The following is a 17,675-nucleotide window of genomic DNA, read 5'->3' as shown; positions in this document are numbered from 1 at the left end:
TTTCTTTCTCTTGCCTGACTGTTCTGGCTAGTACTTCCAATAGTATGTTGAATAGGAGTGGTGAGAGTAGGTATCCATGTCTTGTTCCTGTTCTTAGCAGATTTTCTTCTTCAAGTGTGGAGAGGCATGGTCCAGGTGCAAAAGACTCAACTTCATATTTTCCCTGTACACGTTGCCTTCTCTTCAAGGGTGGAATCAGAGGAAAGAATGAAAAATTTGTGCATATCAAAAAAGTGATTTCTAAGCACAAAACCTAAATATTGATCATAAATGAGGAAAGTAGATAAAGAGGCACTTTATGTACCACTTTAGGCCATTGTGTATAAAATAATGAAACATTGAAGGTAAGATTTAATGGAAACAGCCACATCACCACCTCCCTCCGAGAGCATTCCATTGACCTACTTTAAACAGAAATCCCATTCAGATTAGCTATGAACTTGCATCTCCTTAGACACTTTGAAGCCTCTGTTTTTATGAAGTTCATCTCGCTCCTAACATTCTACTTCGAAGATTTTAAATCTCAGCCTTATTAAAATGCATAGTAAACTTCAGAAATTACTGGAGTATGACTATAAGAGAAAACAAAGTCATCTGGATTTTTTTCCACTAAAAATACTCAAAAAAGAGTAAAGAAAGTCATGATGGAGTAATTCTGGCTGTATCCCAAGAAAAGATACTGCAAATTCTCTCATTTCAAATGACCTGTTTTGGGGACATCTTTTCAATTAGGCATAGACATGCTGTCATATCTCTGCTATAGATAGGAAACCCAATCTGCATTAATCCACAGACCATCTTAAGAGAAGTGGCACCGAAGAAAGATGACCCCCAAACATTTCTTTGCCAATACATTCTGTAATAAGGCACATGCCAGCTTCACTCTGGGGACTCCCTCTGTCCCTCCCCCAGTGAAAGAGCACAGTAATACAGAAAGGCTACTATCCACTATAAACTTCATTTAAAACTAAAAAGCTGTAATTTTTAATTCTAAAAATTGAATTAATCAATAGCTCAAAAAGAAGGGAATCGTCAGAACCAAAGAGGCGATTTAAAATAAGAACGGTGTATCTGAACTGCCACCATGCCTACGCCAAGTGGACACAGACATGGACATGGGCCTTAGGAGCCAAGGACTTGGGTTTTAATGGACTTGAAGGGCTTCCATGTTCACAAAGAATAAATTAGAAAAGCCCCATTCACCAGTGCTGGGAAAAAGAGAAACAAATTGCCTGATTCCTACTGCAGGGTAGATAAAAATCTGTCATACACAATACACAGAAACCTCGAGCCACCATAATGCAGGGAAGTGGGATTTAAACTTAAACTATTCCTGTAGAGCAGAAATGCACAACCAAGAAACTAATATAAAAAGTAGCAGAGGATGACAAAACTTCCTTGCCCAAGTAAATGCGAAAACAGACTTTGGGAACACTTCCACCTCAGAATATATTCATCTCCTACAGAAAAAAAATAGCCTCCCACTGAAGATCAGTCCAAAATAAACATTTAAAACTACACCGGGAAATGACCAAATGAAAAAATAGTAGATGCAACACACAGCATAACTAGCATCCCGTGAATTCGAGGTAATACAAAAAATATGAAAGAGTCTAAATAAATGATTTAAAAGCTTACAGGAAAAAACAATAAGAAAAGAGTAGCATAATGTGAAAAATGAACAAACAGAATTGATAACAAGTTGCCAATTTTGGAAGTGGAAAAAAAGTCATTGAAATGAAACCCCTAGGGGATGGTTAAAAGGCAGATAAATTACAGCAAAACAGAAAATCAGAGAAATGGAAAATGTGAGTAAAATACCTAGAACACAGCACAGAACAGTAAAAATACTTTTAAAAATGAGAGGTTAAGAAAGATAGAATAAGGAGATGTACATCCAACTGGAGTTCCAGGAGGACAGTCTAGAGAGAAAGGGAAGAGGAAATGTTTAAAGAGTAATGGCTGAGAATTATCCAGAATTGAGGGAAGGAAAGTGTCCTTGGATTGAAAAAGCATATTAAGTCCTGTGCAGGATAAATAAAAAGAATCCACACATTACTGCACATGATAGTGAAAAGTATAACATTAAAGTTAAAGAGAAAAAACCTTCCCTACAGACCACCTACAAAAGAATTGCAGACAAACGGCTGACTTCTTATTAGCAAAAATATATGCTGGAAGAACAATGAAATAATGTTTTTAAGGTGTTAAGAAAAAAATACCTATCAGGTTAGAGTTTTGTATACAACTGTAGTATTATTTAATTTTGAGATGGAAATAAAGAACTTTGTAGACAAAGACTGAAAAAATGTACTACTTATAGAACTTGGCAGAAAAAAAAGTTGAAAAATGTACCTACAGCAAGAAGGAAATTTACCCCAAAGGAAGAAATGACATGCAAGAATAATGGTGGAAAAAGCAACTGCTAAAATGTTAGGATATCAATACGAGGACTGTTGTAAAAATAATCATAAAGATAATGACTTGTTTGAAGGTGAGATCAAGTACTAAATATATCAAATATTTAAGATGTGAGGGTGGATTTGGAGTTAAAGTATAAATTCCTTCTATTGTTTGAGAGGAGGAAAAATATTTTAATTAATTTCATATGCTGATCAAGTATGCTTCTTGATAATTTAAGAGTAACCACTAAACCACGGAAGTTGTCAAACTTTAATGTGCATCAGAATCACCTGGAGGACCTGTAAAACAAAGAAGCTGCTTCCCACTTGCAGAGCTTCTGACTCAGGAGGTCTGGGATGAAGCTCCAAAATTTGCATTCCTGTGACTTTCCAGGTGATGCTGATGCTGCTGGTCTGGGGACCGCACCTTGGGAATCATTGCACTAAGTGACCAAAACTCAATATTCAATTCCCAAAGCACTAGAGAGGGGGGAAAAAGGATCAAAAAGAGTCCATTTCATTCAATAAAAGGCAAAAAAGAAAGGATGGAGGAATAAAGAAAAATCATCATAAATATAAAGACAAAAAAGATTTCATGGTAGTAAAAAGTCCAAACATATCAGTAATCACAGTAAATGTAAATGGATAAAATTTGCCTATCAAAACACAGAGATTTTCATCTACATTAAATAGAAAAATCTTGCTAGATGCTTTTATATGAAATATTAAAATAACCTAGAAAGTTTTAGGTAAAAAATGGGGGGAAATATACCAGGTAACTTCTAACCAAAAGAAAGCCAGCTTACCTATATTAATATTGGACAAATAAGCCTTTACTCTAAAAAAGAATAAATAACAGTACACAGTGATGAAAGGAAAGAGTCGCCAGGGAGAAATATAATAACTGAAATATATATACCTAACCATGTAGTCTCAAAATATCTGAAGTAAAAATGGATAGAATTATAAGGTAAGATTAACAAATTTACAATCATAGGGGAAGATTTTAAGTCACCTATTTTAGAAAATAATGTTCAATTCAACAATAAATAAATAAGCATCTACAATATTGGACCAACAGAATTAACAAGGTTCATCTGAAAGATCTGTGTATTAGAACTCTGCAGGCAATCAAAAGAGAAATACTTTTCAGGCATGCGTACATCTACAAGAAGTGGAGACTTACTAAAGTACAGAAGAAATCTGAATCAGTGCAGATATTTTATATCATGCACAGTGCTTTGCAATTAAATTAGAAGTCAATAACCCAAAGGTCGCAAAATAACAAGAGTAAAAACAACCAAAAACCTCTGCATTTGAATATAATAGCAACAAAATAACAATAAATGTAATGCAAATTAGAGAATATTTTAGAATGGATGACAATGAAAGGAATAGACTGATCAGAACTTGTGGAACTCAGCTAACGCAGTCTATAGAGAAAAAGATAGAGTCTTACCAAACAGATGTTAGGAAAACTTAGTTTACATTGAGTAGCTTTTTTTAAATACAAAAATTGGACAAGAATATTATGAGAAAGTAAAATAATATGTTATCCATAAATGTAAATGCAAAAATCCTTAATAAAATATTTACCAAATGAACCTCTACATGTATAAAAACACATCATGAGCAAATTGGGGTTCATCCTCATTGTGGTTTGATATTTTAAAAATGTCAATGTAATTCAAAAAGACGAGAAAGTCAGAAAGAAGAACCGTATATTGCTCAACTGGTGCAGGAAGGATGTTGATAAATAAATTCAACACCCACTCTTAAAAATCCCTTGCAACCTAGCAATGAAAGAGTTCTTCTTAAACCTGGTAGGGGATATCAGTGCTGTATTGCAGCAAACACCATATTTAACAGTAAAATCCCAGGATTATTCAGGCAAGAGGAATCAAGCAGATGAATCTGATTAGCCTAAAACAGGAAAGCAAAAGGAAAACCACTGAGGGAGTCTAAAAGCCAAGGAAGGAAGAAAGAAGCTGGGTCACAGTGTATCACCTGCAAGGTGCAGTTTGGAAAACTAAGAAAAGAAAGAGGGACGATGCAGGGTGAGCGGGCCCACGGGTGGGCCACTTGGGCCAGTGAGTACGGTGGTGATGGAAGGAAGTGGAACAAGCCCGAGGCTGATAAGCTGACTCCATACAGCCAGACAGATGCAGACCCCTGAGAGAATGCAGCAGACAGACAACATCAGTTAGGGTCCTATTTCATCACTGCTAATTAGTGTATCCATAAATGCAAATGAAGTCACACTGCACACTGAAATTTTATCATCTGCTGAGAGGGAGAGACGCACAAATCCGGAAAGATCTTGTCTAGACCCCTGAGGATTAGGAATGAAATGCACTCCTGGGCCTGCGTGCGTGTTTCTGCTCGTGGTGCAGGTTCAGGGTGTCTGGGGAGGTGGGCCATTGAGGAAGGAGGCTGGGGGGACTTCGATAAGGAAGAAACGGGAGACAATGACCGTAACCCGTGAGGGAGAGAAAGCTTTGTTCTTTAAGCATCACGCCCAGTTGTACCTCGGAGTGGAGGGGTGGAAATAATATTGTTTATTTCCCATATTCTGCCTTCCCGTTCAGTTTACTCTTTAAATTCCACACGTTAGTCTTCATCCAGCTGTTTCCACGGGGCACAGTTTCTCCATCTTTGTTTTGGATTTTATTTAGCCTTTTCTTCCCTGTGGAGAAGAGGAAGGTTTCTGGATTCTGTTTTGGGGGGCTTCCTCCCTATGAAAGGTCTGTTATGATGCTGTAGGTGGCAAATGCTGCCCCTGGGAAGGTGTATGAGAGCCAAGGTTGTACTGCTTGTTTTACCCACGTAGTATTTTAGCAAGAGAAACAATCAATTCACGTAGGGGGCAGCTTTGCCTCCACCTCTTGTTAATGCCCTCCTGTCCCCTCGTCCCCCATGTACCTCCTGGAGATCTAACTTACACACTGTCCTGAGGTTTTTCTACTTGTAACAACATTTCATCGGTCAAGTACATTTGGGAGTGAGGTGATTCATACGGTGATTTTTCCATGTAACTGAAACATTCTTCTTTAAGCACCTAAACTTTCAACATTGATTTTTTTAAAAAATAAAATATAATAATATAGGCTTCTTTTAAAAATATCAAATAGTGCAGAATTGCATAAAGTGTAAAGTGGAAGTTTCTGTTTATCACTTTATTCTGACCTAACTTCCAGTACTAGTCACAGTTAATGACTGGTTAAAGAGTTCTTGTACCTGGCATTCTTTTTATTTAAATCAGATTAACGATATACAGTGTTCTGAAACTTGATTTTTCTACAGGCATCTTTTAACGTTGGCACAAATTATTCTACCTCTCATAAAATTAGCTGCATGATACCCTACTGCTTAAACAATCTATTGAATCATTATAATACTGACAGACACTCAGGTTGCAAAAGTTAATTTAATGCCATAGTTGAAGAACGTTTTGCATGCTTATCTAAGAGAGTATACAAAGCCAGTGCAGTGGCTGTTAATATGGTGTCTTCCCCTGCCTTGGCCAGTGGGGTGGGCACGTGGTCTATGCTGGGCTGATCAGTCTGACATCCTTTTCCGTACACTGTAACTCATACAAGGGTTGCCATGTGGCCCCCAAACAGGACCAGAGTCCGAGATACAGACAACAGGTACAGAATGTTATTTCCACCAGCTGCTGTATGAAGTTGGAGCTCCAGGTACCGTCTTGCTCCTTGTTTGGAGAAAAGGTGCATGAAGGATGAAGCTGAGCAGAAAGAAGCAAAGACAAGCAGGAAAGAGGAAGCACAAAAAGACACACTTCTGCAAGTGAAACCATATGAAACTAGCTGAAAACTGATTAAGCTAGCTTAAAATAGGACTATTCCTCTATTTTAAGTTGCTTTACAAGTTATCTTGCAGAATGTAAGCTGAGCATGTGCAGAGATATGGGCCTCGCCCTCCAGATGACCTTGGGTACCAGGAACCTCAAAATCCTCCACCTACAGAACTGAAGGACTGGATTTGGCCCAACCAATCAGCCCTTTTCCGGGTCATATGACCTGTCTGAGGCCCAACCAATCATCTCTTGACTCAGCTGATTGGCCCCTGCCTGAGTCACAGACTGACTCAGGTCCAGCCAATCACCATTTTCCTAGTCATGTGGTCTATACAGGCCCAGCCAATTGCCAGTCCCTGATCCTTTAAAAACCTGTCCAGCCCCTGGTTCAAGGACAGCATTGCCTCCCATCCCCCTGCTGGTTGATCTCAATTTAAAGCCTTTTGTTTTCTCGAAACTGGTGCCACAGTATTGACTTCTGTGTGCATCCTGCAGTGAGTCCCCGCTCAGTTAACAGCAGCACTGGTCATCCTGGGGAAGGCTATACCGCAAGTGAGGTCCACACTCGGGCGTCCCAGTTAAGTCGAGCAATATATTCCCAATTTTGAATTGGGTTTTTGTCATTTGCCCTCAAAAAGTTCTCACTTAATGTACCAAATTTATCCAAATTTCATGTAAAATCAAAAAGTAGTTCAAAGGGCTTCTGGTTTCTTCTCTGGGATACAGAAAGTTGGTAAGAGCATTCTTCCCACCCTTACAGTGAAAAAAGAAAAAGCCAGACAAACTTCAAACTCATGACTTGTTTTGTTTCTCATTATAGACTGGGTTGGGGAGCAGACACGGGGTCCAAAATCTCAGGGGAGACAGGCACCTTCAGGGAGAGAGGAGATGGGTGCTCGCTGGCTGGGGGCAGGTGCCAGCAGAAGCTGGCAGGCAGAGTGTGGGCAGAAGAGGTGAAGAGTCAGAGCAGGCCACGTGCGGACTGGTGGGACAGTGAGAAGCCCTAAGAATCACGGTGTCTTCCTGCACGACCTCCACTGGGGCTCACAGAAGAGACTGCGGGGAACCTAAAAAAGAGTCTGCATGGCCCAGACCTGCAGGAAGGAGATGCACACAGCTCTGCCAGGCCCTTTATCTGCACCTCTCCTATGGAACCAACGTTTCAATCTGGGGAGAAAACGTCAACAAGTGCTGTTGTCCTTGCACTGGGCCCCGGCGAAAACCCACTGCAGCTGGGGGAAGGGGACAATAAGAAAAACCAAAACCTACTCCTGAGACGGGGCAGGAGCACCTGCTGGGCGACCGCCACAATTGGGGCAGGGACAGGAGAACTGCGGGCAGCACATCCCTGAGACCAAGGACACCAGGCAGGACTAAGCCTGAGGTTTAATTAGGAAATGAGTACTGTCCTTCCCGCCCCAGCCCCCACCACCAAGCGAACAAGTTTCAAGCAAGAGGTAAAGGCACACACCAACAGGAGAGGGACAGAAAAGGCACCAGAGCTTGCAGAGACACGCGGAGTGGGGCACACGTGCTTGCAGCTGAGGACTGAGTGGACAGTGCTCTGGCAAACCAACCCCCACCTGAGCACAAGGCATCCCTCCAGGTGTCCCTGCTGTGCCCTGAGGGTAACCATAGCGACAGCAGAGCTCAAGCCTGGTCCACCCCCAACTAGATTAACTCAAACCCTCGGAGCTCTAGCAAAGGGAGGGCATGCTCATTTCCAGGCATATGACTGTTTATCTCCATGTCTGTGGTCCTGCAGAAGAGGTCCGGCCTTCAACAACAAAATTATGAGGCAAACACAAGGGCAAGGAAAAAAAAATCAGTCCTAGAGGGCAAAGATAACAGAGCAAGACTCAGATATGACACACGTGTGCTGTTAGAACTATCTGACGGGGAGTTTACGAGAATTGTGACACACGAGTTAAGGACTCGCATGCAAAAGGTATGTGAGATGGGAGCACACGTCTCCCTGAGATGGAGACTATAAAATAAAGACACGTGGAAATGACAGAAATAAAGAACATGGTAACAGGTAGAGAATGCTTTCAACAGGCTCACAGCCCTGGACGCTGTAGAGGAAGGAATCAGTGATCCTGCAGGCAGGTCAATAGAAATGACCTAAACCGAAACACAAAAATATAACTGGGTGAATTTTTTTTTTTTGTCTTTTTGTGACCGGTAAGGGGATCGCAACCCTTGGCGTGGTTTCATCCGCACCGCGCTCAGCCAGTGAGCACACCGGCCATCCCTATATAGGATCCGAACCCGCGGCGGGAGCACCACTACGCTCCTAAGCGCTGCACTCTCCCGAGTGCGCCACGGGGCCGGCCCTAACTGGGTGAATTTTAAAAAGAAAACATTACCGAGTATCCAAGACCTGCAGGTCCATATCAAATTATCTAACATATGCGTGTTTGGGGCCTCAGGACGAGAAGGGAAGGGGAACAGGACAAAGAAGTATTGGGGGAAATAATACCCGAGAAATTTCCAAACTAATGACAGACACCAAACCACAGATTTAAGAAGACTGGCTAACACCACGGAGCATAAATACACAAACAAATGCACAAACAAACAACACAACAGAAACCACACACAACCACTGAAAACGAAAGACAAACTCTTGACGGCAGCCAGAAGGACATGGGCCACGTCTAAAGTGCTAAGAGCATGGGCAGGTGCAGTTGTCAACGCAGAATTCTACACTCAGGGAAAATGTCTCTCAAATGAAAGAGACACAGACTGTCTCATGCAGACAAAGCCAACAGACTTCCTTGCCAATAGACCCACATGCAAGAGCTGCTTAAGAAAGTTCTTCAGGCAGAAGAAATATAAGTCAGAAATTTAAATCTACACAAAGAAATAGAGCATCAGAAATGAAATAAATGACAGTAAAGTAAAGCATGTTTTTTTCTTATGTGTAATTTCTCTAAAGCAAAAATAGGAGCGATGTGTTATGCATTTATGGCACATGTAAAAATAAAATGTGACAAAAATAACACAAAGGATACGGGGCAGGAATACTGGTGAGGGTCCTCACACTACACATAAAGCAGCATAAGGCCACTTGAAGGCAGATTCTGGTGAATTAAATATTCTCAGTGTAAGAGCAGTGACTGAAAAAGGAGGCATACACAGTAAGTCATTAGAGGAAACAAAGTGGAATGAAAAAGTAGTTCCGAGTGACGTCCCCTCTGAAGTTCTTCCTGCTGTCCCCCCCCACGCCCTTGTCAGCTGCTGCCTTCTGGGGACACTTTCAGTATTCGGCATACAACCCCATGCCACATGGAAGGTGGGACAGAACGTCAGTGGTGAGAATGGACGTTGGGGTCAGACAGACGTGGGTTCTTACCCCAGCTCTGCCCTAAGTCTTTAGCTCAGGACCTGGAATATAATGAGTACCCAACACATATAGGTTATTTATTGCTCTTATGACATTGTGTCAAATTTATTTTTTGTCTGTCTGTCTCTCCCGCATCCCCTTAGAACGTTCGCTCATTGGCAGCAGACTCTGGTAATATTTATAATTTTATCCTTCTCTTCTAAAAGATAAGTAAAGTGTATCTGGAAGATAAGTAATGTTGTTATCTAGAAGGTAAATAGTACTACATGTAGAAAATAAGTAATAGTGTATCTAGAAGCTAAAACTGTACCTAGAAGGTAAGTAGTTCTGTAGTCAGCTCATAGCAGGTGCTCTCCCACTTTGTCACATGCATGGGCTGTAGAGGGATGGGTCCAGTGGACTTTTTCCTGTGACTTCGTGATTCTCATTTACATGCCAGAGCTTTGCAATTGCCACTGATTTTCCTAAAAGAGGCATTCGTCCTCTTTTCCTCCCTGGATGTTTCAAACTTATATAGTAACTATCTCAGTGTCATGAACAGCCTCCCTTCAACTAAGGTAGAAGCCCCGTGGTTTGGACGATTGCAAGGACTTCCAGAGCTGGTAACTCAGGGAACGGAAGAACGGGAAATTCTGTGACCTCAAGTATCTTGTCCTAAATACGAGCGCCTGGTGAAGGCGCTATCTGAAATCTAAGGCTCACATGTGCACATTCTACAGAACCAGAAGCCTCCAGCCGGTAAAGGGTGGCAAGTGCCAGTGGTCGGCCTGCAGGGACAGTGCCGCCCTGGCTAACAGCCTGGTTCTCTGTGCACGAAGCATCTAAGTTGGGCATTAACAAGGGCACTCCTGGGGCCGAGTAAGGAAGGTTTTCAGCATCCTCTCAGTGAGGTGAGTCCAGAGTTGCCACCTCTCCCGAATTCCCTGGAGACACTCAAGTAGCTGTTGTGCCTTAAGCACGCCTCATGTCCCTGTTCCCATGCGGTTCCATCAGAGGTGGCCCTTCGGTTCTCTGTGTGAATGAAGGTTTATCCTGCTGTCCTGGTGGGAGGGACTGCAACCTGTAACCAGGGGCAGCCTCCTGTGGGAGAGGACACCGTGGATTTATAAAAAAGTGGGTGTTCATAATACTTCTTTGATATTAGCAGGGACGAATTTCACTATATAGGTCTTTGAACAACATGACTGAATCCATATATTTATTATAGTACAATTTGGCACGAGAATAAAGGAAAAATGAAGAAAAACAGGTATAATGCTTGCATGCTGGGCTCGATGTCCCAAATGGGGAGGAAAACCTGACCCTTACTGGGAAGGCTGAGGTGCAGAGGAGGTGCTAGCATCCATTTCAGCCTGACCCCCCCCACCTGGAGATGGATCGCCGTGACTTGCAAGGCTTGACTTAAGGGAAATCCACCCTCCTGGTGCGTGGGTGCTGTACTGAGGAATGGAAGACAAAAACGTGGATATGTTAGGCTGTAGATCTTTGACTAAACGACGTGTGGGGGCTGCGCAGGCACTACCCAGCAATTACACAACACTGTTAGGGACGCAGACGTGGTTGTAACCTCAATGCCATGAGCTGGGTGACACCAGCTCATCACCACTGGGGTAGATTACAGCCAGGAGCAGATGGCAGTCTACCCCTCTTGGTCTTGCAAGAGGGCCCAACTGACTACCAAGCACGAGCAACACACACTCAGCGGAGCAGCAGCTCTGCTGGTCCTGTGCTAGCTCCTCTGCTTGGAACAGGACAGGTGGCAGTAGCAAGGCAGCTAAACAAGATTCATGAGAAGCCAGGAAAAGCCAGAGGAGGAACTCTATGTGGCCTATATGCTCAATCTAAAACCCTCCCTCCTCCCAAGACTCCCCTTGCCCCTCCACTGTGAATCATCACCTCTCTAGAATAATAAAACATCACCCAACCACAACATCCAAGCTAAGACTATTTTCTCAAAGATCAGCTCTCCACGTCTGAAAGCTCTCCACTGAATTCAACCAATAGGTACCGAGTAACTACTATGACCCTGCATTTTGCTTGATGTTATCGGAGACAGGAGATAAATAAAGACATCAGTGGTCTCACCGTTGGAGGCATTTCCAACCTGCTTGGGACCACGAGTGCATTGGACTACGTTCTGTTTCTGGACACAGTGCAGAGCATGTGAAATTCTCCTGAACCATTCGGGGTGGCAACTGAGACAGCACACGTCTCCCTGAAAGCCTAGAAATTTGCTACGTTCATGCAGCAGCTTCATGAAACATCTGCAAGGTGTTCTCTGCTCTTTGCGTGGACTGGAAATAGGACCGAGCTCAAGTCTGGCTCTGTGAGTAAGTGACTTAGGGTAAGTTACCGAATAGTCGGTGTAAGAGAACAACATTGAACATTCCAGAAGTGCGTTACGTACCCACTGTGTGTCTGTGTTCTGCAAATTGGGGTGTACCAGTAAACAAAAGAGACGAGATCTTTGCCCTCATGGAACTCACATTATAGTAGGAGAGAGAACGGCATCATAAGGTCAACCACAGAGTACATTAGAAGGTAATGAATGCGATGACGAAAAAGTAAGAAGAATAAGCGCTCTGCTCAAAAAGGTAAAAGGAATCTGGGGTGGAGGGGGGACCAGGGTTGAATTACAATACGAAACTGGGTGGTCAGGGTAGGTCCTCGTCCAGTAGATTCCTACTCAAAGAGAGCCTACGCCTCCATCAAAAGACTGGCAATGGGAGTTAAGTTTTAAGTGATTATAAAACTATAATGTTAGGTATGTAGTTAGCATTTATTATTATTTCTTGCTTGATTTTTAAAAATTAACCAACCACCCATCTGCCAAATTCAGTTGAATATAAAGTTTCTAGTGCTCTGGTCCGTCTTCCCCTCATGCCCGTTCTCTCTTTTCTTTCTATTTCTGTCCCATCTGTCCTTTCAGATGATAACCAAGCTGCCAGTATGTAATCCAGACAAATTTCCTACAGCAAGTTGCAGACAATTTAGGTTTTATCAGAGCAGATGTTATTCATTTCCTTAAGGATAGGACACCATAGGGTATAAAGAACACTCTAGTCCTTGTGAATTGATGTTATTATTGGGGTTAGTCTTATCCAGGAGAGAGCAAACTGTGGGATGACCTCACTGAAGATTCCAGAATTATGAAAAGATCAATAAATCTGACAAGCCCATTCTTCCATGCGGTGAGGCAAAGCAAGATAAAATGAAACCAAAAGTTGGAAAAAGCAGCATCAGTCAAAACTGTTTCGTCAAAAAGGTAACACTATGACCATCACCTTATCTTAGAATAATGAGAACCAGTCAGCCACACAGTGACCTTATGCAGGAGGCAGGTGCACCTGTCACCATCCAGAACCTCAGGGGCACCCAAGGAAAGGACGTTTGCTGCTCACAATTCCCTGGCTGGGATGTCTGAGAACTCAATACTCGTATGAAAAATGTCAATGCCTGCATTTTAAATCTAGAGATGGTGTCGCCAAGCAAACCCTGCAGACCAGCCCTCATATCATACGTGTTTAGCGTGTCTATTCCTAGCCGAGCACTGGACTAAACATTTCATATGTAACAAGAACATCATGTTTAAAGCCGTTCACCTCTTCTAAGCCAATAAAGAACCAACAGCCCTAAAATGGTGGTGACTGTGGAGTTTGCTCTTAAAGACGGTTTCACCAAATAGTGCACTACAACTGCGCCGAACACCCACATTTAAACACCCCGAGCTGTGGTCAGTGAACACACTCGGTCATTTACAAGCTCTCCACAGCGAGGGTGCTGCAGGAGGCACAGAGGATGCAAAGCCAGGACAGCCAGGGTCCCAACCCTGAGGACCCAACTTGAACAGTGTCAGCCCCACTGTGCCGTCAATCTCGCCAAGGACTCCTCTGCTGCCAATGCAGTGGTGACGTTTCAGCCTGGGCTTTGACCTCTGTAAAGCCACTGACATTGCTGACCATGGCTTCCTCCTTCTTCAGACTCTTGCCTTTTACTCAGTTGCTTGAGGACACTGACAGCTCTCCCAGGTGCGGCACATCTGGCTTCCGGATGTGGCTTTCTCCCCTGGTCCACTCTCCCCAGCATGCACACGGTCACTGAATGGTGTCAGCTCTCCCTCTCAAACACCTCCCGAATCTGTCCCCTTCTCCCCACTCTGCCCCCTCCTGAGCTGCCTGGATTGCTGCAATGATTTCCTGTCTAGTTCCAGGACGCCACTCTTTGTCACTTCCACAAAGACATATTCCTAAAATGCAACCCTGACCCTGTCACTCCTCTGTGTAACAACCTCAGCCGGTGTAGAAATAAAGTCCAAACTGTAGCAGGACATGCTCAGTCCTCCCTGACCTAGCCCGTAAGGACCCTCTGGGGCCACCTCTCATGATCCGACCACCCTCTCCTCCCACGTCTCCACACTTCCCAAATACTTTGCACACCCTGGAATACGCCAAATGCTCCTCGCTTCTGGGCCTTTACGCAGGCAGTACTCTCTGCGTGGCTCGATGTTCCTGCCTTCCCTGCCCAATTCGCTCCAGGTTCTTCCCGTCTCAAGGGAAGCATCATTGTTTCTGACCCTCCCAGGATGGACTGGCTACCGTCTTCCTGAGTGCTCTTGGAACTCCCAGCCACGGTCACCTCCCTTATCACCATTTATTGCTATGATCTCGTCCCGTCTGCCTCCTTTCCCAGCCTCCCCAAGCAGGAGAGGCAGCGTCACAAAATACACACACAGAGCCAGACTGCCTGGCTTTGAATCCTGTCCTCCCATCTTACACCTGTGAGACCTTCCAGCCATTCACTTCAACTCTGTGCCTCTGTTTCCCTGTTCATAAGACGAGGAGCACCCACCCACAAAGCTGCTGTGAAGTTGGTATGAACCAAGTGTTCTGAACTGTGCCGGCTCCAGAAAGTGCCAACAAGGGCCTGTGCCATCCCAACCGCTGGTCATCTGTGCACCTGGTGCAATGCCCGGCACCTAGTGGACAGACACCCAGTGAGGAAACAGTGGCTTTCCTGAGCAAAGTGTTTTGAACAAACGCTTCTGCAATGCAGGCATTCAAAAAAGTGGTTCCACATTCCTCCCCTGCACTCTCCACTGGAGCTCACAGAACAACTCCAGTTCCGAGTAACTTGAACGCTACCTGCGTTCATCTGCAGCACGGCCCTCACCATGGCTCTGGCGCAATGACTTGTAGAGCTCAATCGTTAAAACCACCTCACCCTCTAGTTTAATTTCCTGAGTGGCAAAAGTGCCAGCCCCGTGCTGAACTACTGGCCCACAGAATTGCATGCCCAGTGTGTTCTGGAAATGCTGGCAGGGTTACCCAATGGCGGGACTTTTTCAAGTCCTGCCTCTGCATCCTTGTGCAATGAAGAGTCACTGAGGACAGAGTGGTCTGTGAGAACCTTTCCAGGGCCAGTGCGAAAGAGGTATGTCGCCTTTGCTCCTGTGCAAGCAGATATCCTCACTTACACCTACCTTGCTGCCTGAAGACCCAGATGTGCCAGATGCATCACCAGTGAATATGTGAGTTCTTCAAAGAAAAGAGTGACTAAACGAGTAGGAGAGAGAAAGAGAGGAATGTGATCGAGGGACTGAGAGAATGAAACAGGAGGATGAGCTGACTTCTCTAAGGTGATGACCCTCATGGGGTGTGTGGCTGGAGGGTCACACATCTCAGGATGGGACAGGCAGTTCCCACACACACACTCATGCATGTGCACACACTCATACATGCACACATGTGTGCACACACACCCATACACGCACACATGTGCGCACACACTCATACATGCATACATGTGTGCACACACTCATACATGCACACACATGTGCGCACACACACTCATACATGCATACACATGAGCCAGGGTGCCATGCACATGAGGTTCCATTCTCCATGCCAGGGCTTGGGCTGCACTAAATCTGTACCAGGGGACTCTGGCCCTGCAGACTGGGCATCGTTCATCGTCCCACCCTTAGGGGAACTTGGGGACTTGGGAACTCAGGGAGGCAGGCCCAGGCTCTGGAAGCCCTCTCCTTACCTCCCTGGTCTCCCGGGGCTTCGATCTCACTCTGAAGATCCTCTATCACTTCTCCCCTTTCTACCCATAAAGCTGAAGGATTGGGACATGTACTATATTTGAGCAGCTCCTTTCTTGCAAGGAAACTGGATGCCCACCAGATGTCTGCTCACTAATCTCGTAGCCCTCTGAGGGGCGGGACACCAGGACAGCACAGCCTCCACTTAGCAGCACAGGAGCAGGGCCAGGCAGGGTGTAGAGATGACTGCAAGGTGGCATGACAGGACGGGTCTAGCAGGACCCTGATGCGTCCACTAGGCAAATAAGCTTTCACGTGTGCCATGAATAACTGTGGGGAGCAGTGTTGCCTGCAAACACAATACTGGAGATTTCTAGAAAGCCTCTAGGAAATACATTAAAAGAGACCATTACAAAAATATTCAATTAGGAGAATAAAAAGGAGGCATCACTTGGATTTGCCGCAGAGCCTTCACAGGGGACCCAGCTGGGGGCTTCCCGCTGCCACCAGTCTTCTGTCCCCGGTGTCCATTGGCTTCTTCTCCAGGAAGATCACAAACACTCTCTCTCTTTAACTACAGTTTTGGGTCAGGGAATAAGATCCTGTTTCTCATTCCAGAAAACCCACCGTCACCGACTCTCAGGACAAAGAACGAGCAGGCGTCGGGGGCGGTTCGACACGGGCTGGGACTCGGAGCTCCCGCACAGGAGGCCTGGTTTTCTGGCTTTCGTCTCAGTTGCTTTCCTTTTTTTTTTTTTTTTTCTTTCTTTTAGACTCAGCCATTATCCTAGCTTAAGTGTATTATTCACGTTATATGTGCTGTAATGCTCCTGCTATTGAGAAAATAAGAAAGCGACTGCCATGGTTCTGTCTGAGATGATTAGTATTTTAACTGGTCCTTCGAAAGACTCCAGGAAAGTGCAGGTGACCGCCGGCAGCCGCTGTCTGTGGGCTGAGCTTTAGACGGTGATCTGCGGGGCCCCACGCTCCTAGTTCTGCACAGGATGGCCCTGCTGTCCTCGTGGACAAAAAGGACAAGCCATAGTCACGCACGAGTCCTTGCTTCTCCCCAGTGTGGCCTGCCCTCGCCGACCAGCAGCAGGAAGGGAGAAGGCTGCCTGTGCCCAGCACACGAAAGTCACCGCTCGTGTCAGGTAAGCCACAATCCTAGGCTTCCACACGACACGGCCCGCTCCTCTGCCACCCCATCCACTTGCCAGGGCCACCCTCTCACTCGGGCCGCTCTTAAACTGGCAGCTCCATGTGGGAACCTGGCCACCCTCCTTCACAGACACAGTGGGACGTCCCTTCTCCTACTCACATATGGCTATAAAAACTCCACCTTGTACGAGGGGTCTTCACATGTTCATAGGAAGATTCGTGTTCTCTTTTAATTCCATTTTTCTACAAACTTTTAAAAGTTCCCTCACATTTGCAGGGGACGTTCTACTTAAAAACCCCTTTTACAGTTATATAAATGAATTATCTCAACAACCAGGTGGCACTGGCCTCATCACGTTCTATTTTATAGAAAAACTGAGGTTCAGAAAGTATACAAATGTCACCATGTCAAAATGTAAATAATGCTCGCATCAGGAATTAAACTCATTCTGGCACATCTTATATCTGATGATAAGCTCTTGCCCCGCGAGCAGTAAAATCGTTTCTAATAACTTCATAAACGCTTTAAAGATCATAGGATATATAATTCTGCATTTATTACATGACATATAGTGCGGGAGAACAGACTATAAAAGCCTGTGATTTAAATTTTACCTTAAGAGGTACAATAAGCAAACACATAAACGAACAAATAAAGTCTGGTTGCTAATCTTTAACTCAGAGCATTTTAAGATCTAGGGAACTTCTATAATGAGGTTGTTCACAAAGATCATAAAATTTCAAGCCACATTAAATGTTTAATTCGTTTTAATTAGGGATTTTCAGCAAATAACATGGTGTACTTATATTTCATGGGATATAAGTATAAGGATAGGAGTGTAATGCATGTTGCACTCCTATGTATTGCATGTAACACACATGGAATTCAATTTCATTTCCTTC

The 17,675-nt window shown here is 44.4% G+C and overlaps 1 protein-coding gene across 1 annotated transcript in view; it reads right to left on the bottom strand.

The window, feature by feature from the left end:
* The window catches only part of PCNX2 (pecanex 2), a 237,885-nt gene that overhangs the window by 84,597 nt on the left and 135,613 nt on the right, over positions 1–17,675 (bottom strand). The window lies entirely within an intron of this gene.

Source organism: Cynocephalus volans, chromosome 18 (assembly GCF_027409185.1).
Source record: "Cynocephalus volans isolate mCynVol1 chromosome 18, mCynVol1.pri, whole genome shotgun sequence".
Taxonomy (NCBI): domain Eukaryota; kingdom Metazoa; phylum Chordata; class Mammalia; order Dermoptera; family Cynocephalidae; genus Cynocephalus; species Cynocephalus volans.
Note: the sequence above shows the minus strand (reverse complement) of the source record. Positions and strands in the feature narration are given on the sequence as shown.